This window comes from Natrix helvetica (assembly GCF_964273705.1).
Source record: "Natrix helvetica genome assembly, chromosome: 4".
Lineage (NCBI taxonomy): Eukaryota > Metazoa > Chordata > Lepidosauria > Squamata > Natricidae > Natrix > Natrix helvetica.
In genome coordinates, this window is record NC_138550.1 from 112,205,397 (window position 1) to 112,230,762 (window position 25,366).

The 25,366-nt window shown below is 41.8% G+C and overlaps 1 protein-coding gene across 1 annotated transcript in view; it reads left to right on the forward strand.

Annotated features, from left to right (window-relative positions):
* Positions 1 to 25,366, forward strand: part of CD226 (CD226 molecule) — a 703,503-nt gene that overhangs the window by 663,534 nt on the left and 14,603 nt on the right. The gene's annotated exons all lie outside the window — the stretch shown is intronic.

Genomic DNA, 25,366 nt, shown 5'->3' on the forward strand with positions numbered 1-25,366 from the left:
TACAACCTTCGCTAAAAAAGGAAGGTTGGAGACTGGACGATAATTGACTATGTCCATTGGGTCCAGGGAAGGCTTCTTGAGCAGGGGCCTCACCACCGCCTCTTTCAAGGCGGTCGGTAGAAGCCCCTCGCCCAACGAGGCGTTCACTAGGCCCAGGAGCCAGTCGCGTGTAACCTCCCAGGATGCCAGTACAAGCCAGGAGGGACACGGGTCCAATAAACATGTGGTAGGTCACGGACGTCCACGCAACCTGTCCAAATCCTCGATGGCAACCGAGTCAAACTCCTCCCAAAGCGGTCCCTCAAGACTTGCTGCGGGCGTCTCAGCTGGGCTACTGAAAGGGGCCCATCCCTTCCGGATTTGAGCGACTTTGTCCTGTAGATATTCCCCAAACTCCTCTGCTCTGCCCTGTAAAGGGGCTTCCCGCGGTCTCTCAAACAAGAGAGAGCGAGTTACCCGAAACAGGGCGGCAGGGCGGCTATCTGCAGACGCAATAAGAGCGGCACAATATTGACGTTTGGCCACTCTTAATGCCACAAGGTACCTCCTCAAATAGGCTCGTACCTGTGCTCGGTCAAATTCGGAACGGGAGGATCTCCAACGACTCTCTAGGCGTCTCTTGTGGCGTTTCATCACCCTTAGCTCCTCGGTGAACCAAGGGGCCAGGGTGGTTCATCGCCACAGGAGAGGCCGCAAAGGCGCCACCCGGTCTAGGGCCCCGGTAGTCGCACTATTCCATGCGTCTACCAGGTCCTCCACCCGGGGGCGGGTCAGGTCCACAGGAGGTGGCCCAAGCTCCGTCTGGAACCTATCTGGTTCCATCAGGCGCTTGGGGCGGAACCATCTAATACCTTCCGGTTCCGCCTCTTTGAGGATGTTTGATGTTGTGGAGGAACTCAGGGGTTGCCACAAAGAAGAGGGAGTCAAACTGTTCAATCAGGTGAATGAAGGCACACTCAGGCTTCAGAGTAACAAACAGTTCTTTATTAGCACAAGTCAACTGTGTACAATCCAGCGAAGGTTCAGTCTGACAGCAGTGCTTTTATAGGGAGCTGTCAGACCCCTCGACCAATCAGATTGAACCTCTGTTCCCGTGGTCCTTGATGTAAACCATTACCAATGTTTCTGGTATCTAACACCCCTCCCCTCTTAGATGGGCTCAACCGACTTGTGATGTAGTCACTCAGGTAGGCGGGCTTTCTGGTGGCTTGCCCAGACCTGCGCAGTTCAGTTGGTGGGTATTCTTCAGTCAGGTCAGATGGACCTGTTGTCTCCGTGGCTTTGCCTGGTAAAGCTCCTGGAACTTCTCACAGGCCGTGGCTGGAGTTTCTGGAGCCAGTTTGCTCAGAACTCATTGCAGGTCTGCAACAATTACATATAAGTGCCCCGGTACCTTTGGGATTGAGTTATCTGTGGAAGGAAAGAATTTGTGCTCCTTTTGTGTAGGGCTTTGGCTAACTCATGCAGGAGTTACCTCTGGTTCCCTAAGATTGGAGTTGGAGATGCAGCCATGGAGTTGGTCAATGTGCCGTCTCCAATTTTAACCATCCTCGCGCTCTAAAAGGTAAGAGAGAAGTCCGGTGATGCCTATTACTGTGGCAGGAATCCAAAGAGTTTCCCCAGCATAGTTGTGGGCATAAACTTGATCCCCTATGCTAAAGTTTCTTATTTTGTCAGTCAAATCTGGGGGCGATGCAGCAGAGTAGTTTGGGTGTAACCGGTCTAAGTGGGACCTTAGCCGGTGACCCATTAGAAGCTCGGAAGGGCTTTTACCAATGGTAGCACTTGCTGTGATGTGCTGCATGAGGAGGAATTGATCAACCCGTGTTTGGTAATCTCCCGGGCCCATCCTGGATAGGGCTTATTTTGCAGATCTCACCATTCTCTCCGCCTGACTATTGGAAGCAGATGGAATGGAGTGACCAGGGCATGTCTGATTCCCTGCACTGCTAAGTAGGTCTCGAACTGCATAGCCATAAATTGGGGCCTGTTGTCAAAGACCAAGACATCGGGCGGGCCGTGAGTGGAGAAAAGTCTCCGTAGTACCTTGATTACCGCTTCTGCCATGGTAGCGGTCATGAGGACTACTTCTAGCCATTTCGAGTAGTCATCCACAACTACCATGAAAGTCTGGCCATGAACTGGGCCAGTGAAATCTATGTGCATTCTAGACCATGGTGCTTGAGGTTGCTCCCACTCCTTAGCGGGCGCCTCTGGGGGAGCTGGTCTGGACTCCTGGCACGGTGTGCAGGTAGCCACCCATTCTTCTATCTCCCTGTCCATGTTAGGCCACCACACATAACTCCTGGCCAAAGATTTCATCCTGACAATTCCAGGATGCCCTATGTGCAAGGCTTCTAATACTGCAATGCACAGTTTGGGTGGAACAACAACGCGGTCCCCCCACAGTAAACAACCATTTATTACTGACAGTTCATCACGTTTGCAGTAAAATATTTTAAATTCAGACCCCACAGGCCCCTTGGGCCACCCCCTCCACACCCAGTTCAAAACCTGTCAGAATGTAGAATCTTTTGCTGAGTGGCGGGCGACGTCACAAGACAAGAGAGAACCAGCCTCAAGACAGTCAATGAGGGGGACTGGCTTCTTGGAGGTAGGGTCTGCAAGCAGTTCAGGCAGTGTGCATCGACTCAAGGCGTCGGCATACCGCAAGGTAGAGCCAGGTCGATGGATGAGGCGATAACTATAGGCCACGAGGAAGATGGTCATTTGACCTCCTGCAGCACTTTGCCAGCCAAAATGGGACATGCAGGGGCTGCATGTGGCCCCCCTACACTCTGTTTTGGATAGCAAATTGATGCAGAAAGCCTTCTAGGCTGGAAATGGGCTGCATGGCAGCCATGTGTTCTCCCCTGCACTACTTTTTGGCTGCCAGAGGCAGAGGGGTCCTTTGCTATTTCCAGGCCAGCCCCATGGGCCAGATTTAAGCACCCCATGGGCCAGATTCAGCCCCCCGGTCTTGAGTTGACACCACTGGTCTAAGTGGAGTCTAAGGGCTGTCTAGATAACACTCTAGATCTACAGCTACATGTTTGTTTTATTTATTCAAGCTTTCTCTTCTATTTTGTATTCATATTGACTAGCCTGTCCTTTCTGTCTTTATTCCAAGTTCACTTTATTTATCGGGTTATGCTATGCGATTATGCACTGACTCAGCACAACTCCTGAAGTCAGAGTGAAATGACCTGATTGGAATGCACAGCTCTAATCTGCTCTGGCCAGATTCACAATCCCCAGGGTAGCTCTGCTTCCAATCTGTAGTTCAGAAACTCAGCCATGCTCCAAAGAGGAATATTTTAAAATATGATGGTTGCTCTAATGAGACGTCTTGCTGCCAGAAAAAGGTAGGAGGTGTAGTAAGTTCTGCAGCTAAGAGATTTGTCCTCTAATCAAATTGAACCTTATGATCATGCTATACAGTTTCTTCTAGTAAAATCTTTTTTTTTTTAAATGGGCTTGCGGGAACTCAAAATAGATTCCTTCCTTTAATTATTTGCTCCTTTTATCCTTTCCCTTCTCTTCAGGAGAACAGGAAGCATGAATGTATTTTTATAAGAAAAATAGATGAATTAATCTCTTATAATTCTGGTGACCATTAACTTCCCAACGTGACTTCCATCATTTACAGGGAGTCCTCAATTTACAACTATTAAATGACAGTTCAAAGTTATAATAGAGAAAGTGACTTATGACCTGTCATTGAAGTTATAACCATTGTAGTACCCTTGCGTTAATGTGATTGCAATTTGCACACTTGTCAACTGACCCACATTTACCAAGGTTGCATCATCTTGCAGTCATACGATCAGGATTGTCACATTCCCAGCCAGTTTCCAATGATCAAGGTCAATTGGGGAAGCCGAATGTGTTTAACAAATGTGTGATTCATTTAACAACCATGTATTTTGCTTAAAAGGCACAATAAAAATGGTTGTAAAAATTGGGCCCCGTCATGTGATAACTCTACTTAACAACTTCATCATTTAGTGACCGAAATTCTGATCTTGGTTTTGAGCATATGTTGAAGACTACTTGCATAGGAGATTGTAACATTGGCTATTGTTCCTTTTTTTGCCTGCCAAAAAGTTTTTGGCTCCCTGTGAGTTAAGTCATTGCAACAATAATACAATAGCAGAGTTGGAAGTCTTCTAGTCCAACCCCCTGCCTAGGCAGGAAATCCTATACCGTTTCAGACAAATGGCTATCCAACATCTTCTTAAAGACTTCCAGTGTTGGGGCATAACAGGAATATCTTCACATGTGTTTGTCATGGTCCCATCAGAGCCTGGATAGGAGGAGGAAATATACTAAAGGTTAGGGTCTCTATGAATTTGTATTGCAAAATCAAGTGCGCAAAAGAATTTGTAGTGCATAAGTATTCTTAGGAGGGCACTTATTTTTTTGAGCTTGACCTATCTATGCTTACAGTGAAAATATGTGAAAAATTCCTTTGGGGATGGGCTATCCATTTACAGTTAGAGTTAGGTCTCTATGAATTTGGAGAGCAAAAGAGACATCGCCAATGGATACATTTATTTTATTTATTTATTAGAATTTGTCAAACAAAAATAAGAGCAAGAATAAAAGAATAAAAATACAGTGACAGGAATGATAGGCACATTAGTGCACTTATGCACACCTTCTCTGCTAACCACTTAAGTTTGTTGTAAGGTCCATGGAAGTCAATTTGTGACTGAAACTGAAAATTTGTAGTTGAAACAACTGATTCAGGTGGAGCATTCCAGACTTTGACAACTCTATGTCAAAGTAGAGTTGACCTGCTGTTAAGGTTCTGACAGATGCCTTAATTAACTCAAGTCTCCAGCCACGTTTCAAAATAAAACCAGTTGTTTATTAGGAGAGACGTGTCGGCATCTACTCAGTGTGAGGTCAACTCTACTGTATGTAAGTTATGGCTGAACTTTGCCCCTGTTTCCCTCCTCCCCTCAGTCTATGTCATAAATTACATTATTTAACGAGGCACTCCAGCAAGCTGTAGAATTCCACACCTCACTAGCCTATTGTGGCAATCTGAGATCCGACCCTGGAAGAAGGTATCTGTGGAAGGTGCTCCCCCTTTCCGCCCAAGGCAACTCGAGAGCAGACTGGAAGTATTTTGCGAGTTGACACTCTAGTACAGAAATCATATTTTTTGCAGTTAAGTTTAGAATGATTTACACTGAGTTTAAGCGGTTGTAAGCACGCATATTATTGCGATTAAAGCAAAAAAAGTCATTTACAGGTAAAACATTACTATGCATAATTTTGTATGCAATACCTAGGTCTGACTGGAAGCGACAAAGTTCCAAGTTATCCAAACTGATAATTTCAAGCCTAGTAGCATAGGGAATTCTATTGTGTACAGAAGAGTGCAAGATTTTTCTCGTGAAATACTTCTGAACCCGCTCAATTGTTCTGATGTCAGATATATGGTGGGGATTACAAACAGTTGAAAAATACTCTAAGATTGGTCTAGCATAAGTTTTATAAGCTCTAGTTAGTAATATAATGTTTCCAGAAAAAAGGTGCAAAATTAAATTTACAACTCTTAAGGCTTTTTTAGCAACTGCTGTTACAGTAAAATTTGGAGCATAGGTTGTCAGAGATAAGTACACCTAGGTGCTTGACAAAGTGAGGGTCATCAGTTAGTTCAATGCCACCTAGCTTATACTTGACAGTCTGATTAAGTTTACCAATATGTAAGACAGAGCATTTATTGATTGAATTTGAAGTTGCCAAATAGATGACCATTCAGACACATAGACAAGATCATTTTGCAAAAGAACAAAATTATCTGTAATATTACATAATTTTACATCATCCGCAAAAAGGACCCAATTGCTCTTAAGTTGATCACATAAATCGTAGAGCAAGAAAAGTGTGGGACCTAAGCCGCTGCCTTGCAGAACACCACTGTTTACTGATGCAGGATTAAACAGCAAAGTTCTCTATTTTGACTTTCTGCAGTCTATTACACAGGAAGGCAGAAATCCACTTGTGCAAAAGACCAAAAATGCCGTGAGAGTTTAATTTCAACAGCAGTTCATCATGTACTACTGTATCAAAAGCCTTATAAAAACCATGTAAATTGCATCAACATCTTTGCCTTGATCAAGACATGTAGTCCAGATATTTTTACAGTGCAGAAGTAGATTACAGGACAAGTTTTTCCTAGGGCCAAATTGTTTGTTGGATAGCAAGTTGTCTCTAAGTGGTGAACAATGGATGATTCCATAGCTTTGCATGTAACACAACGCAAAGAGATTGGTCTATAATTTTCGACTGAACAAGGCTCACCCTTTTTAAAAATTGGTATAACTATAGCTGATGACCGTAGGTCAGGCAGAGAACTAGTTCAAAACAATACTTTGAAAATTGTGCACAAAGGTTCACCTAGGACGGTAGCAAGCTTTTTGAAGAAAAAACAAAACATATAAACCATCTGGTCCTGTGGATAGTGATGGTTTTAGATTACATAATGCTAATACAACATTATCTACTGTAAATTTAATATTCAGCAATTTGCTACAAGTATTTGTGGTTCGACTTGAGAATGAGGGACTGCAACCATTGTTATCCACAAAAAATGAACTAAAAAAATGAATTGAACTAAACATAACACATCAGTATCCTAAGTAGGGTGTTGACCCTTTTAGCATTACTTATCTATGATTTCTGGAAATATACATGGGAAAATATCATTGGAGAGCAAGTCTATGTAGAGTTAGGTTTAGGTCTTCATGAATTCAGAGGCAAAAATTGACAGCACCATTGGATTTGTGCCAGTTTTGTACGCTTAGGAAATCTCTTACTTTTCAAACTTGTCTTATTTATGTTTCATGTTAAAATACATGGTTAGATCCAATTGGAGGCAAATCCATTTAGGTGTAGGTTTAGATCTCCATGAATTCAAGCAGCAAAAGGGAGATCACCAAGAGATCTGCATAGCATTGGTATGCTTAGGAGGACACTAACATTTCAAGCCTGCCTTATCTACCTTTCTTGGAAAAAATACATGGAATATCCCTTAAGGGAGCAACTCAATTTGGGATTAGGGTTACATCGCTATCAATTCTGAGAGAAAAATGGATATCGTCTATAGATTTGTGATGCATTCATAAGCTTTGGGGAGCACTGACCTTTCGATCCTACCTTTTACAGTTTTTCTGGGGGGAAAAACATGGGAAAATCACATTGTAGGGAAATCAATTTAGGGTTAAATCAGCATCACACTGTTGGGTTACAAGTGTCATACACGTGTTAAAGAGAGGATTTTGTATTTTGAAAATTTAATGCTCTTTTTGTCATTTATCTCTTTTTTCATAATTCCTTTTTGGAAATGGCTCCACTGGGGTTCATCTTATAAAACATATGGCTGTATAAAGGTTTAAAGATAATCTTCATTTTGAAGTTGTTCATGAAGTGATATAAGCCACTCCTTTTAAAGAGGAAACGAAGCTATTATTTTGTAACCTTTCATATCATTTCTGGGAATTATTTCAATTCATCCAGTAGCTGGAAGACGTTGCTGTAATGTGCTAAAACACATGTAGAATACAGGTAGTCCTAAACCACAATTGAGCCAAAAATTTATGTTGTTAAGTGAAAAATTTGTTAAGTGAATTCTCCATTTTATGACTTTTCCCCCCAAATTAGGTGAATCTGTTTTCCCCATTGACTTTGCTTGCCAAATGTCCCAAAGGGAATTACAGGGATACTGCAACTGTCATAAATGTGAATAAGTTGTCAAACACCCAAATCTAAATCATGTGACCATGGGGATTCTGCAATTTTCATAAGTGTGAAAATGGTCATAAGTCACTTTTTTCAATGCCATTGTAACTTTGAACAGTCACTAAATGAACTGTTGTACATCAAGGACTACCTGTACTCCTCTGATTACTGGATGTTCTTAGAGACAATATTATAAGTCAGTGATGGCTCACCTTTTCCGGGCCATGTGCCCAAAGAGCAATGCGCATGCAGCCCCATACCTGTGCTCCACCCCCACACATGCACCCAAGATGCCCTGCATGCCCCTCACACATGCGCACTCCAGCTCTGCCCATGTGCGTGCCCCCCACATGCACCTCTCTCCTCCTCCCACGCATGAGACCCAAAGACCAGTTGGCTTGTGGGAGATGCACACACAAGTGCAGCGAGCTGAACTGGGGCAACGACTTCCATGCCCACAGAGAAGGTGCTGCATGCCATTATGGTTATATGTCATTGTTTTACCTCATCTAACAAAACACAGCCTCTAAAACACAGGGCATTAAAAAAAATGTAAGGCTGCAACTGTCTTCACTATTATTTAGAAGCAAGATCATGTCTTGATAGATCTACTTAGCAATATAAGCTTACCAAGATTTATTCTTAGTTTATTTATCACCTCCCTTCCCGATTCCTCATCTCTGCACATAAAAGACATTTATAAAAAGAGATGAAAAGTGCGATTTCTTATTATTCCCACTGTGTATAGGTTGCCATTAATGCTACAGAAGAGCAACATATTTGTGGTTCAACAACTAAAACTGATTCAAAGGAGGAAGTTCATTTCTTTGTGTAAAATTTATATACCATTTCAGTCTGAATGGCTCAATTTTTTATTTTTAATACAGATTCCAATGAAAAACAGTATTCTCTTTCTTCCAGTCTTTTTGTCTTCATATACAAAAACAGTGCTCCAAGATATCTTTGAGGTCTAGGCAGTTAGAAAAAAAAAGATCTGATTTTCCATAATTATCATATGTTTTAGTTCCAGATCATTTTCAGGCTCATTCCGTGTAGAAGGATGTTATTTTGGGATTTTTTTAAAAGAAGGAATATAATTGAAAAAGAAAAAAAAAATATAGGGGAAAAAAGTAGGAAAATATATATTTTCTGGATAACTGCAAAGTGGGAAACCCATAGAGTCCATCTCCCTATCTCATTAGAATGTAGCACAGTTTTATGCAACCCTGTGAAACTTGCTCACACGATATGAGCACCGTGGGAGCCTTTGCAATATAAATTGATTATATAGCCATACAGATATGAACCTACTGTATGTCCCTATATTTCAGAGAGTGAGACATTTTATGATCTTGGCTGTTCAGAGACCATTAAATGCTGACATGAAAAAAGCAGGCATAAGGGAGAAAAAGCAGTACATTCAAATATATGAATTTGCATATACTCTATTACTTTTTATGGCACCTCCACAGTGCAAATAAGCTTATATTTCCTTGCATTTTCTATTGGGCTGAACCCTTGCACTCTATTCTAAGTGAGCTTCTGTATTTCCCACACATCGTGAAGATTATTACGGATATTGAACAGTTACGGATTCCTTTGCATGCTATCCAGCTTTGAGAAGTTAGAAAAGCAAGTTACGCTGGCTGTAACTCGACAGAAGACAGCACAGAACCCTGGGGTGGGAACCGAGGCGTTTAGAGATAAAATGGAAACTGCACTTACGATGCTTAAAAGTCCTTGGATGACAAATGTAGAAGCCAACTGGAGTGAAAGTCAAAGCTCATTTTCTTAATGGGGCGGTGCATATGCATCAGCTTTGTCATAATATGACCGTAGTGATTTTGGGGACCGGTGCTGCTGAATACTATAGTTGATCTGCTTTTGGTTTCATGCTGTTCCGTTTGGCATTCTTGGTTCCCCAATTGCTGAACCTGCCAGGTGTGAAATGAATACAGTATTTGTGCTGTTTCACCTACATGTGTGTCAGATTGATTTGTCCTTTGCTTCTTTCTCTACATATACTGTATTTATCATGGCATGGCTTTTATTGCATTGATTCCCTGTATGTGGGTTGAGGAATGAAATGGTGGCAAACTGGCTGTTTTTGACCTGCCAGTCTTTGCATTTTCTGATAATAGTAGGAAGGAAGCAAAAGTAATAGACTGGGGGGCAGTTTGTACAGCATGTTTCAAGTCTTCAGAGCATGCCTGATCTTCGGAAGCCAGGTTAAAGCCAGGAGAAAAAATTGGTTGCTTTAAGCTACCTGGCAAGGTTGTGTCTGAGGAGAGAAATTGAATCAGGACTTTCTCATTATAATTTACTGCTGTTCATCCAATGCTGCATAAGCTTTTCTTACATTTACTGGGATACTTCCAATTCATAGCTGCAGGAAAAAACACCAGTAATCATGTGGAGAAAATGTTGTTTCTAATAAAAATCTTCATGAAGACCTTTCCTCCAGTCAATATATTGTATTTTTCTAAAAAAACAACAACAAAAAGACAACCTTGCACAGCTCCAGGGCACTTCTACCATCTTTAAATCAGTAGAGCTCTAGTAAGAAGATATTTTGATCGCTCACTCTATTCTGCTTGACTCCTGAAAAGTTGATTAACAGCATTAATTATTACCTATCCAGGTGGCGGTTGCTTTGTAGGGCACAGTTTAGAATAGTAATGGCTAATCGTTTCATTGCTGCATGCTGAAAGCGCGTGCGTGCACCCATAGTGCAATGCACATGTGATCTCCCCGCATGCCCTGTGCATGTATGTGTGACCCCCCTGCATGTACCTTGACCCCTGCACATGTGTGCATGCCCCCCGCATATGCCCTGCTCCCATGCATGTGTGTCAGAGACCCAAAAACAAGCTGGCTGGCAAGAGGCATGCGCGCATGCACAGTGGAGGTAAACTGGGGAGACAGCTCACATGCCCACAGGGAGGGCTTTGAGTGCCACCTATGGCACGCGTGCCATAGGTTTGCCATCATGGGTTTAGAATAATGGAGGGTATCAATTAGGTAAGCATTCAGAAACACAATTAGAATAAATGGAAACAACGGCACACAAACCCATGTGTGAGTACATGCAATCTATATAAATAAAAATGTAATGTTTGTTTGTTCAAAATCTCAACTCTCCGAAAGTTCTTCACCGATTGCTTTGAAATTTTGACACAACGTTGCATTCGAATACGTGCATGTTTTTATATATGTATATTATATAGATGTCACACCTGTGACAGGTAAAAACATGCTTTTTTGAAAACCAGCGCCATCTGCTGGACGTAAAAGCAACACACTCTATACTAAATATTTCATGATTCCATTTTAATGTTTCCGATTGCATTGTTATATTGATTTTTCATACATTTCCATTAATTTTCATTTTGATTTAATTATTTCGTGTGAAATAATTCACACGGGCCCTGGTTACACTTATTAATTGCACATCTAATTGCCACTCATTAATATCGAATGCCACTTTCTCATATGTCCCTCTGACTCACTGCTTTTCTAGATTAGGTTTACATGAATAAGCAAATATCTCTGATGAAAATCAGTACAATTTTTCCAATAAAATACAGAAAGGAATTTGTATCTGACATAAAGGCATTGTTCTAATATTTGTGTGTGTCCCTGGGTTTTTAGCACAATCTGCCCCAGTGAAAGTGCAGAAGAGCTCCATCCGTTCAGACATGGCATATATCTCGTAGTCCAGATCAAATATCCTGCCAGGTTCATTCTGAAATGCAAATCTAGCTCAACTCTTCCCCTCTCCCTTAAATTGAATGGCCTATCAGGTGGCAGTAGATAGGGCGTTGGTACTTACCCGATACGCCTCTTCTCATAGTGGGGGAGAAGTATCCAGGATGGGTTAACCTTGTCCTCTCATTGATTGGACTGAGTCAGATAAGCTCTTTGGGCCACGCCCTGGTCACCAGGTACCACCCAGTTATCGGCAAAGAGCCTTATCCGACTCGCTGTGTCATCCACTCCAGACTTTATCTTAGTTTCAACCTTTATTTATTTCTTCAATAGAACAGCTCAACCATCAAACATAACGCTCATGTTACATAACCATATCAGGGAGGGGCTGGATACTCTTCCCCCACTATGAGAAGAGGCGTGTCAGGTAAGTACCAATGCCCTTTCTACATAGTGAGAGGAGGAGTATCCAGGATGGGAAGTACCAAAGCTTACACGTCCCTAGGGAGGGTTACCCATGTTAAGAGCTCACACAAACCTTATGCCTGGTAAGGTGTCACCTCTGCCCTGTGCACAGCCAGCAACACCCTATGCCCGAATGAAGCCTCTGCAGAGGCAAAGGAGTTCAGTTTGTAGTTCCCCACGAATGGTGAGGGGGAAGGCTACGTAGCTGCCCTACAGATCTCAGTCAATGAAGCCTGAGTGGCCCATGCCGTAGAGGTGGTCGCAGTTTGTGTGGAATGCGCTGTAATAGAGCTCAGTGTTTGCAGACCCCATGCTTGGTAGGAAGTAACAATACAGGCATTCAGTCATATGTGCAATCAAATATTCCTAAGCTAATGCTTGAGCAAAATGGCATTTATGATCAAATAATGCAAACTGTCAATAATGGGGTTGGAGAAATCTTCTTCTTAGATGCGCCAGGAGGAACTGGTAAAATGTTCCTAATTACATTGATTCTGGCAGCAATTCGATCCCAAAATGACATAGCCTTAGCTCTTGCATCATCGGGAATAGCTGCAACATTGCTACCAGGTGGAAGAACTGCTCATTCCGCTTTGAAATTGCCATTGAACATGCAATTCATTGAAACTCCCATGTGCAACATTTTCAAAGCATCCGGCATGGGAAAAGTATTGCAGAAATGCAAACTTATTGTTTGGGATGAATGCACAATGGCGCACATAAAATCGCTCGAGCCTCTTGATCGATCATTGCAAGATTTACAAGGAAACATCAGACCATTTGGGAACGCATTAATATTGCTTGCAGGAGATTTCAGGCAAACATTACCTGTAATTCCTCAATTGACACCAGCGGAGGAAATAAATGCTTGCCTGAAATACTCTACTTTGTGGCGACACGTAAAGACATTAAAATTAACTACAAATATGCATGTCCAGCTGCAAAATGATCAATCAGTTGAGATATTCTCACATCAATTGCTGGAAATTGGGAACGGAAAAGTGCCGGTTGATCTGACCTCAGGACGAATTTCATTGCCTCATAACTTCTCCAATTTAGTGACATCAAAAGAAGAATTGGTTGAAAAAGTATTTCCCCATATTCAAACCAATTATAAGAATCACAATTGGCTGAGTGAACGAGCTATTCCTGCGGCCAAAAACAAAGACGTCCACAAACTTAACAATATTATTCAGTCTAACATCAAAGTGAGGAAGTCACATACAAGTCTGTCGACACTGTTGTGGAAGCAGATGAAGCAGTTACTAATCCAACATAATTTTTGAATTCACTTGATCTGCCAGGGATGCCACCGCACGTACTGCAATTGAAAATTGGAGTGCCAATTATCATGCTGCGAAATATCAACCAGCCAAAGCTTTGCAATGTCACGCGGCTTGCAGTAAAAAAAATTAATGGCCAACGTCGTAGAAGCAACAATCTTGACAGGACCTTTCAAAGCTGAAGATGTCCTCATTCCTCGCATTCCTATGATTCCAACAGATATGCCATTTCAATTTAAGAGATTGCAATTCCCAATTCGATTGGCATTTGCAATCACCATCAATAAAGCTCAGGGCCAATCTTTAGAATTGTGCGGTTTAGATGTAGACATGGATTGTTTCTCACATGGACAATTATATGTTGCATGTTCTAGAGTCAGCAAACAGGACAATCTCTATATCTGCACACACAATGAAACAACAAAAATATTGTATATCCACAAGCATTGTGAAATTATATATACATATATACATACATACCTACATACATACATACAAACATACATACATACACACACACACATACATATGGGAACTGGCACCAGCCCTGTTGCTCGATTGCCCTTGCCGTCCCGTCGCAACTCGCTTGCTCCCCCGCCTGTCTGCACTAAACTAGGCTAGCCCAGCCTGTCGCTCACTGATTGGCTGGAGTCCAGCGAATCAGTGAGCGGGCTGGAGGCGACCCATTTAAAAGCATGGCGCCAACAGCCAACATTCCTCTTTTGAAAAGAATCTTTCTCTTTTGGAGACTTCTCTTTTCGTTCCCGAGCAGTCTTGCATCACGCTTGCTGACCGGGTCCTCCATTTCAAAACTCCCTTCCCTTTGCCTTCCAGGAGCTTGCTGCTTCCCTCAGGTAAGCAACTCAGTGTGAGGGGGGGCAGCGGGACTCGGGAGGCTAGATTAGCCAGCTTATGAAAGCCACGGGCTGGCGTAGGCCACACGGTCAAAGGCGGGTGGGTGGCGGTGGCCTAGCTTTCGTGAGGGAAGGCCTTCAGGTGACTTCCCTAGCGAAAGCCGCGGACTGGTCTACGCCATGCGGCCGAAGGCGGGTGGGTGAGCGGGCGGTGATGGCGTACTCCACGCGACCAAAGGCGGGCAGGCGGAGGCCACAGCGGCGTATGCCACGAAGGCGGGTGGGCGGCGGCGGTGGTAGCAGCAGCAGCAACCTAACTTTCATGAGGGAAGCTCAATCCCTCCAAGACTGAGTGGTTGTGGTTTCCGTCATCCCGATTTGTACATCTTGTTCCATCTTTGACGATAGGGGGAGAAATTTTAGCCCCCTCAGAGAAGGCTCGCAATCTGGGAGTCCTCCTGGATACGCGGCTTAGTTTAGAAGAACACCTGACGGCCGTGACCAGGGGGGCCTTTTACCAAGTTCGCCTGGTATGTCAGTTGCGCCCCTTCCTGGATCGGGATGCTCTGTGCACAGTCACTCATGCCCTCGTCCTTTCTTGCCTGGACTACTGCAATGCTCTCTACATGGGGCTGCCCTTGAAGAGCACCCGGAGGCTTCAGCTGGTCCAGAATGCGGCCGCGCGGGTTGTCATGGGGGTACCTAGGTGCTCCCATGTTACACCCCTTTTAGGCAGCCTGCACTGGTTGCCGGTTGTTTTCCGGGTGCGATTCAAGGTATTAATTATGACCTTTAAAGCGCTCCATGGCTTAGGCCCAGGGTACCTGCGAGACCACCTACTGCCACCAGTAGCCTCCCACCGTCCAGTACGATCCTACAGAGTTGGCCTCCTCAGGCTGCCGTCGGCCAGACAGTGTCGGCTGGTGACCCCCAGGGGGAGAGCCTTCTCTGTGGGAGTGCCTTCCCTCTGGAATGAGCTTCGCATAATCCCTGACCTCCGGTCCTTCCGACGCACCCTAAAAAGTTGGCTTTTCCAGCAAGCTGGCCTGGCCTGTTAATTTTAACTCATTTTTTAAATGTATTGTCCTATAAATTGGGTTTGTTTTTTGGATATGTATTTAATTTCTTTTTAACTTTTGGGATGTGTGTTTTTTAATGTTGTACACCGCCCTGAGTACTTTGGGAGAAGGACGGCATATAAATCCAATAAAACAAATAAACAAACAAACAAAGCCGCGAGCTCATGTATGCCACATGGCCAAAAGCCCCCCCCCTTCTCCAGCCTCGCCTGGCTAGCTAAACCTGCCAGGTGACCTGCTTAGTGACAACCCTGGCCTTGTCCCTCCAGTCCAGTGTCTTACCTGTCCTGCTGCCTCTCTACCTGCCTGCTCCCTGTTGCATCCATCCATCGCATCGGAGTCGGATCCATCACATTAGAGTGCTGTTGATTCTGCCTCCTGGTAAGTAACCTGGTTTTTTTTTCTTTTATTTTTTTAATGTATTTTAAAATGATATTTTATTTATTGTGCATAGAATTTTTTAAAATAGTTTTACTTAAAAGTATTGAGTATAGAATATTTTAAAATGGTTAACTTCAATTTATTGTGTGTGGATTCTTTTTTTAAATTGTCTTAAACTATTAAAAAAAATTCTATCCAGAATAAATTAAAATAAACCATTTTCAAATATTCTATACTCAATACTTTAAAATGTATTGTGTATAGAATTGTTTTAAATTGTTTTATTGTAATTTATTGTGTATGGAATATTTTTTATGGTTTCATTTTTAATTATTGTGTGTGGAATAGTTTGAAATGGTTACAGTATAAATCATTGCTGGTGAAATAAAGGTTACAGTATGGTACAATACCTTAAAATAGTTACAGTATAAATTATTGCTGGTGGAATACTTAACAATGGTTTTTAAGGATTTTTTTAATTTATAGAATATCTTTTTTTTTAAATTATTTTTTGGGAAATTTTATTTTTTAATTGTTTATAAAATATATTTACTACAAGAAATGTTATTCCTTTTTGCAAATGTTTTCTTTGTGATGCAATCTGTTGCTTTTAAGTGTTCAGACCAGGTTTATGTGTCTCAAAGTGGCTGCTTTTCTATGGGCAGGCCAGGTTGGTGCAAGGCAGCTTTGCCAGATTTTGTGTTTCACCCTCGTTGTTTAGGTAATTCTGAGGTGGTTGAAGGTTCTGTGAGCTTCCTGGCACTGTCCTTTATAATTTCCCACAATGTCTTGATGGTTTTTATTCCAGTGGCTTTGTCTTGCCTGTCCTTAGGGTTAGGAAAAAAAAAACTGGTTTCATTTGCAGTCTTTTTTTTGGGGGGGGGGGCTTATTTTTGGGTGTTTTCCTGGTACTATCATAGTTTGTGTGGGTGTAGGTGTGTAATGTCCCTCAGTTATCTACACATTAATAATGATCTAATAATATTTCCTTATACATTTTAGGGACCCTTCCTTACATAATTGGTGTTTTCTTTCATACTTTTGGATTTCTAATTTCTGTTTCCGTTAGTTAGCAATTGCTAAAACAAATCCCACGTGAAAAAGTATTCAAAGCCTTCTTGATTTTAATTGTCAATTTATTTATTCCTGCACATTGAATATTTATTCATTTTCATATCTCTGTTTTTCCACTGTTGTGCAAACACAATCCAGCAGCTGCTAACATGTGTAAAATTAAATATATATTGTGGTGTGCAGAAGACCGGCAAGCCAGTGATCCCTCCTCTGTAAGTAGCTGTCTTTATTGCTGGGTGTGGTGTGGTCTGTGCTGTGTTCATCCTTGAGATAGTGAAGTGCAAGCAATTAAGGTCTTGCTTTCTGTGTCTCTCCTTTGTGCAGGTTGTTGGAGCAAGGTGGTGAGGTGGTGTTGCAGAAGACGCAAAAAAGGAGAGTAATTTTCCTTTTCTATTATTTTGTGTGCTGGTTTCATCCCAATGCAGTGCATGCAATGAAAGAGTTCCTTTCTATGTCTCTTCTTTGTGCAGCCCATTCATTGGAGTCCGTGATACTGAAGACTGGCAAGAACAGTCATCTTCCTTCTGTAAGTAGCTCTTTTATAGTTTTTGTACTTATTTTAATCTTATTGTAGTTCATCCATTGGAGCAAAGAATTCAGTGACATCGTCTTGGCAACTCCCCCCCAGTCACATGGCCGGCAAGCCACTCCCACCAGGTCACATGGCCGGCAAGCCACTCCCACCAGGTCACATGGCCGGCAAGCCACTCCCACAAAGGAGGGCACACTCACAGAGTAGGTTCCAAAAAAAAATTGAAACCCACCACTGATACACACACACACACACAAATATGTATGTATGTATGTATATATATATATATATATATATGTATGTATGTATGTATGTATGTATGTATGTATGTATGTATGCATGTATGTATGTATATATGTGTGTGTGTGTGTGTGTGTGTGTGTGTACACACACACAGAGCCAGGGAAGTACAATGAAATAACTTTTTTCTACTGCAGGCTTTTAAGAAGAGCTTGGACAACCATTTGTCTGAAATAGTATAGGGTTTCCTGCTTCAGCAGGGGATTGGATTAGAAGACCTCCATGGTCCCTCCAACTCTGTTATTCTATTATTCTGATTGAGTGTATTTTAGATATCTGCTGAAGACCTGCTCAAGCTTACTTGATGCAAATCTTAATATCTTGGTATGAACTTCTCTTCTCCCATTTCTTCCAGCTTTTAATAGAATACTGTATGTTCTTTATATAATTTTTTATCCTGGTTTATCTTAATGGAATATCATGGGCAATATTTTAAGATGCCTTGATCTAAAAATAGACTAAAGAAAATAATCCTCATGAAAGCAAAATGGAAGTGGCACTGGTCTTCACTAGCAGGCAGAGCCCAGGTTTTTGAAAAGTAACCCAGTGTCTGTCTTTCATTGTAAGCCCAGAAGAGGTAAATGTCGCTGGCCTATTAATATTCAGTATTTGGCTTTTGTAGCAGGCAAATGTAAGATTACTCTCTTGCCCATCCGTGATCTCGAGAGTGAGAAAAATGAGAAACCCATAAAGCAATTTCTTCATTTATTTCACAATCTCTTTTTAAGGCTTGGTGAATATCCCCATGTTTTGAAACATTAATATGAGGTGGCTTTCTCATTAGCCCCTGTTAATTCTAAAACCATAGGAAATGTTTAAAAACCATACACCCACACATACACATAACATGGTTATAAAAAAAATACTTTTGGAAATATGCAAATCACAGCAAATCCTATTTTGCAGTGACATTCAGTGGGTATTTTGCACATAAGAGAAGTTCTTAGAGTATTACTGGAGGGGAAGGGAAGCCTTGTTACAAGCATCTTTCAGCAATACATTTGCATAAGTTTTGGAATGAAGTCTTAAAAAGAATCCAACATATATGTAGATTTTTCACATAGGCTGCTTTAGTTCTTGTGCTAAAATTTAGTTATCTGCAGGTATAGACACTTTATACTGAATTTGCTTTTGTGCAGCAGGTACTTAAATTGGGATGTCACTTCAAATAGTTCACAAATGGATAAAATTAAACAGGCTGTTAAATGCCTTCTGAGTCTAATAGGAATATAAATTTTAATTCATTTTGAGTTGTATTATGCCTTCTAGTCTCTTAGAAGTAGACATTGGGATGAATTATTTGTTACATTCTGTAACAATGTGCAATTTTTGAAAGAAATTTTATAACAAGTTGTGACAACGGTCTGAATGAAACATTCTTTTGAAGCTCCAGTCCCACAAGTGGACTTAAGACCAATAGACTGGCTCTCCGATTTACAAGACAGCTGGAGAATGACGCTCAAATATAAAACCCCAATTGTTATTATCATATGCAAAATGAAGTGATATATTTGTTCTTTTGAAGCTATTTTGTAGAGCAACACAGCTGTCTCGTGTTTAAGATGAAGAACTCTTTTTTTTAATTTCTATTTCTTTTTTCAGCTTCTTAATCTTTCCGCAATGTATTCCGTCAGTTGCAAAAAGGCTTATAGTGGCCCTATGCATGCATGGAAGATTTTGCAGCTAGTAGCTGATACAACTCTCAGAGTAAGGTTGCCAAGCATCTCATTGAAGAAAATAGTATGGCCTCTTTGCCTCAAAATGGCATTGCTTTTGTGGTGCAAGGGGTTTTGTTGAGGCAACCAATTTTGAGCTCTCCTTATTTTAGCAATTACTACTACCTCGGAGAGCTACTTTGGTGTAATGACTAAAGCATCAAGCCAGTGGTGGGTTCCAGATCCCATTGCAACCGGAACAGTGCAACGGGGCCCGGCGTCCCCCACATGTACTCACGCAGCATACATGCACATGTGCACATGCATCCTTACCTCTGCAACACCTCTGTGATGCTCCAGCTGCTTGGCGGAGTGTTGTGTAGGCACCGTATGCTCCGTGCGCGTGTGCAGAAGTGCCAAAGAGCTCAAATACAGGTAAGGAGCTCAGGTGGGCAAGTGGGCCCTCCAAAGCACCATACCAGAATGGTACCAGGTGCTCCCAGCAGGCATTAGTATGCCCATACTGGGGTGTACCGCTTGCAACCCACCACTGCATCAAGCTGAAAACCGGGAAACCATGAATTCTAGCTCCTCTTAGACCCAAAGCCAGCTGGGTTTTCTTGCACTAGTCACTTTCTCTCAGCCCTAGGAAGAAGACAATGGCAAACCACGTCTGAAAGATGTTGCCAAAAAATTGCAGGGACTAGTTCAGGCAATGCCAGAATATCAAATACAACAATATGGGGTAAAAAATATACACTGTCTGAACCTTCTGTATGCATCAACTTACTTTGTAATTTTAAGTGTTGCTGTATGTTATGTGGGATAGGTTTTACAGGAAATGTAATTAAAGCTGACTTTTTTTTTCTAGACACCTATGTTCTAAACTCAATGAATTTCCAGATACCATAAATTTAGATTGCATCTGATAGGTTTCATGTTAAAGCAATCTCATTATATAAGTGGAGCATGGGGCTTAGCTTATGCAGCACTGCAGATCTGAAGGCAGCTGTAGCACCTGAATGCTGGATCAGAGCAGGAAATGCAAGCCAGTGCGGGCAAATTTGCAACAGCATGCGACAACTTCGGCCTACTTATCAACATAAAAAAACCAAAGTGATGTATCAGCCAACTCCAAAATCCCAACACCAAGAGCCCACCAAGTGCAGTGATAATTTACATTGAGGTAAACTGCAGAATCGCCAAGGCAAGCTCTGCATTTGGCAGATTACTGACCAACGTGTGGGACCGGCATGGAATAAGCCTTGCTACAAAACTGAATGTCTACTGAGCAGTAGTGCTAATTACCCTGATGTATGCTAGTGACACTTGGACTGTATACAGGAAGCACACTAGGCAATTGAACCACTTCTACATGATCTGCCTCCATAGAATACTGAGGATCTAGTTTCATGACAAGGTGCCAGACACAGAAGTCATCCCCAGAGCAGGCCTGCCATCAGTTCACACCCTGCTGATGAAAACCCAGACACGCTGGGCAGGTCATGTTGCAAGGATGCCAGACCATCACATCCCTAAACAGCTGCTCTAGGGTGAGCTGTCTCAAGGAAAGTGATCACATGAGGGACAAAGGAAGTGATATAAAGACACATTGAAAGCCTCCTTCAAGTCCCTGGAAATTGACACCACGTCCTGGGAAACCTGGCACAAGATCGATCAACACGGCGCACACTGATCCACCAAGGCTGCCGGACATCTGAGGACAGAAGAACAACCATTGCACAAGAGAAGCAAGCACTCTGCAAAACCAGAGTTGCAAATGCTGCAACAACATGTGGCAAAACACTTCATGCCCTTATAGACCTTACCAGCCACCTGCGGACACATCGTGGACAGCCCACAACCTGATAGATGTCAAGCTCCTCTTTGAACACGATGGACAAACATCATCATAACATTAAGATTTTGTCTGATAGGTTTCATGTTAAAGCAATCTCATTATATAAATGGAGCATGGGCTTAGCCCAACAATGGCGAACCTTTTTTGGCTCGTGTGCCATAAGTGGGGGGAGCACAGGGGGATCATGTGCTGGTGTGCCTCACCCATAATGCAATGCATGAACCCCCAGTGTGCATGCGCACACTACATGCGCGACCCTCCATTTTTACATGCTTTTTTCACCCTCCCCAGGCTCCAGAGGTTTTATAGGAGCCTGGGGAGGGCAAAAACAGCCTCCCCCGTCCCCCTGGACACCCTCTGGAGGCACCAGGGAAGCTTCCAGATGGTCCCTGAAGCCTTCAGAGTGCTCAAAATGACCCTCAGGAAGTCCGGTTTGCTCGGAGGGTCATTTTAAGCGTTCGTTTTGAGCCTACGGACGGTCCCTGAAGCCTTCGGAGCACTCAAAATGATCCTCCGAGCAAAGAGGAAATGACTTCCGGTTTGCTCAGAGGGTCGTTTTGAGCGCTCCGAAGGCGTCAGGGAAGCTCATGAAGCCTCCGGAGGGCATCCGGGGGGGCAGGGGAGGCTCTTTTCACCCTCCCCAGGCTTCTATAAAGTCTCTGGAGCCTGGGGAGGGCAAAAAGGCTTTAAAAAGGGTAAACTCAGCTGGCCAGCGCGCACATGCGTGCTGGCCAGCTGACAGGGCAGCGCCTCGCGTGCCCTGACAAATGGCTCCGTGTGCCACCTGTGGCACGCATGCCATAGGTTTGCCATCACTGGCTTAGCCTGTGCAGCGCTGCAGATTTGAAGGCCGTTGTAGCAGGGAGAGGCACATCTGGTTCAAAGGGTTGTAGGCAGATGCTAGATGCATGACCTGTAACTTCAAAGCACCTTTTTGTCTTCAAATGTGATGTGCTGCACAGCCTTATTAGATCTGTTTAAATTTTCATTTGATGCTGTTTTTATGGACTTTCATCATTCCACATTAGAAGCATCTTAGTACCCTTATCATCGGGTAACCTCCCATGAGATCAGTAATGGTATATAATATAAGCAAGTACAATGATTTATGAAAAAGAATATTTTTTAAAAAATCTACAGTCCCATCTCTCCCATATATTCTTTCTAACATTACCCCCCTCTGGTGCTGGCTCAAGGTTATAGGGTGTTCCTAGGTCCAGCTGAGCAATGGAACTCATTCCCATTCCTACCGATGCAAAATTTCACAATTTTAGAATAGTTTTTGTTTTGGAAAGTTGAAGCACCTCAAGCTTTGGCAACCTAGGCCAGTTCTTGCTCACCCTTATATACACAACACAACATATGTTCTACTGAAATTTATTGAAAATGCTAGATGGAATTAGGACTGGTTTCAGTTTTAGCCTTAGATGGGCCTGGTTCCCTTTAGCATTTTCAATAAATTTCAATAAAACACACATTGTGCTGTATCTATTCTGGGACTCTGCTGAGATTCAGAAGGATGGTTTGATGGATCTTTCACCAAAGTATCCCTTTTTCAAATGTTTGAACAGAATCCTCAGATCATTTTGGGGCATTGAATCATATCAGATGCCTTAAAATAGATTCCAAAGTGATTTGGAGTTTGTGCAAGCTAAATGGTCCTTTCTGGTTTTGCAGAATCTCACACATTTGTATAGCTTTTTTCTCTACACGCACATAGCTGACAATGGAATTTAGCGATATTGACATGACTTTCCTGTGAATGAGTTTTATCACTTCCAGACTTATGGTTTGTTTGTTTGAATCTCATTCTTCTTCTAGAATTTCATTTGGAGGAAAGAAAATAAAGAAATAGTTAGAAGTATGTTAACATTTTAAAACATCTTTTTTAATTTTTGTTTTCTTGAATGACTCTTTGTTATTGTCAGCCATTCAGTCATATCTGACCCTCAAACACTCTATGGCTCAGCATTCTCCATGCCCCTCTGTCTTTCACTGCTTCCTACAGATCCCTCATGGTCATCACAGTGTCAAGTTTTATAGTATCTAGCCAGCAGGTACTAGGACACAGATGTTAAACTTGAGCACATCACATGACATATTGAGACGTATTGCAATGTTTTTTGCCTTTACGGAGCCAGGGTGTGTGTGACCTTCACATGACGCATCCAGCCTATGGGCCATCAGTTTAACAACCCTGTACTAGAGGATCCCCTTTTCCTTTTTCCACTTCTAGCATGATTGTCTTTTTGAGTGAGTCAGCTTGCATGATATGACCCAACAGCTTCTGTTTGGCAATCTTAGCTTCAAGTGATATCCTTGATGAAGTTCTGTCTAGGACTTCTTTTGTTTATTATTTTTGCAGTCCAGGAGATGTGTAATAGTCGCCTCCAATACCACAGTTCAAAGGCATCCACCCTTCCTCCTATCTGATAGCAGTGTTCCAATACCTCAGGGGTTGCCACAAATAAGGAATGAAGCTATTCTCCAAAGCACCTGGGGGTAGGGCGAGAGGCAATGGGTGGAAGCTAATCAAGGAGAGAAGCAACCTAGAACTGAGGAGAAATTTCCTGACAAAACAATTAATCTGTGGAACATTTTGCCTCTAGAAGTTGTGAATGCTCCAAAACTGGAAGTTTTTAAGTAGGGATTGGACAATCATTTGCCTGAAATGTATAGGGTTTCCTGCCTGAGCAAGGGGTTGGACTAGAGGACCTCCAAGTTCCCTTCTAACTCTGTTATTCTGAATAGTCATCTAAGGGTCAGTTTCAAAGGAAAAATCAAGGAAGTCCAGTTGCCTTTTGAAAAAGCACTTTTGCAACAAACGCTCAAGGACGATATTCTTGTTCTGATCAAACACTGTAATAAACAGATTGCTAATTATGATTGAACATGGAGGAAAAATTGTGGCTTTTGTTAAAAATACCAACCAAGCTTTTCAAGTTTTTATTAAACATTATTGCTCTAAAGTATTTTATACATAATCAAAAATATGGAAAAAATGGTAATAGCTCTTTTGCCTTCCTACCACCCCCCCATAATTGATCCTGAATTAAGGGCAAATACAATTAATAATAAAGCTTTGGAGTATGTTCTTGTTAATTTCTGTAATTTAGCTGACATGTATGCAATCTCACTTATGCAGTAACATGAAATTTGATGGATATAGTGATTGCAAATCATGTCTCCCCTGAAATCTACAAATTAATCCGAACAGTGCCTTGTGAATTTCATTTTTGAAACTTACTTATCAATATATTTTGCTTCTCTTTTGGTGTTCATGCATTTCTTTTTTTGTTTTGTTTATTCCTTCAGGTGTGCCATACAAAGTTTAATGAATTGAGCACCAAAAGCTGCAATAATCCTAATAAAAAAAATCTTTTTGATTAGGAATAAATTCTGTTCTGGAGTTCACTGAAATCCTTTCCTTTGTAAATGCTGTGCGGTTCCTTTTAGTTGGCTGTAATTACAATAATTGATAGGGAAAAAGAGAGAGAGAGAAAAAGAGAAAAATCTTTAATCCTAAACTTAATAGTAAGTGGCCAAGAACCACTTACTGGCAATTTTGCAATACGGCAATATAAATGACATTTCTTTGACTTGCATAATAACAATAAAAGTTGAATAATAACAGTGTATCATGAGGCTTTTTAAATAAGAATGGGTGAATGGCTGCTAAATTGAAAGAGAACATTTTCCTGTCAGGTGTAGAATTGTAAATTGTTTCAGAACCTTCCAATAGGTGAATACTGCCTTTGGTCTGTCAAATGATTCTCTGCTCTTTTGCTGAAATAACACAAGCCTGTGAAATTAAGCTGTTTTCTTTTGTTTACAGACATTAGATTGGGCCATTTCAAGGTTGCTTCCAGAATCATGACAGTATAATGTTGTCACTTCTTGACACAATTCATTTTGTTTTGAAGTCAGAACAAGATACTTTCTTCTAACCTTGAAAGATGTATCAGATACTTTATTTTCAAGCATTTGATGAAGCATTTGAGATGAAAATGTTTAAATCTGAAGCGTTTTGTACAGCCTAATGTTGATGCAAAAATGTAAATGAAGAACATATTCAGGCCATACTAAACTTCCCTCTCTTTACTTTTATTTTAACATTATATTAACATTTTGTGACAATTTTAATCCAGTAAGGAGTTTTATATGCAGCTACATCTGTTGTTATTTTTTACATTTACTATTGTATTGCAAATATTACTTTTCTATCTTTATCAATGAACCACTGCAGTTCCATCGTTTTGTTACATCAAAAGCTAAACTGTTGGTTTTAGTAACTCCCTTCTGTACTTCTCATCCACAACCAGGTCACTTTAGACCCAATTTATAGGAACATGGTTATGTGAACAAATGTGCAAAATATCTCGGATATGCTCTATAGAGCATTCCCAAGTTTCTGATTCA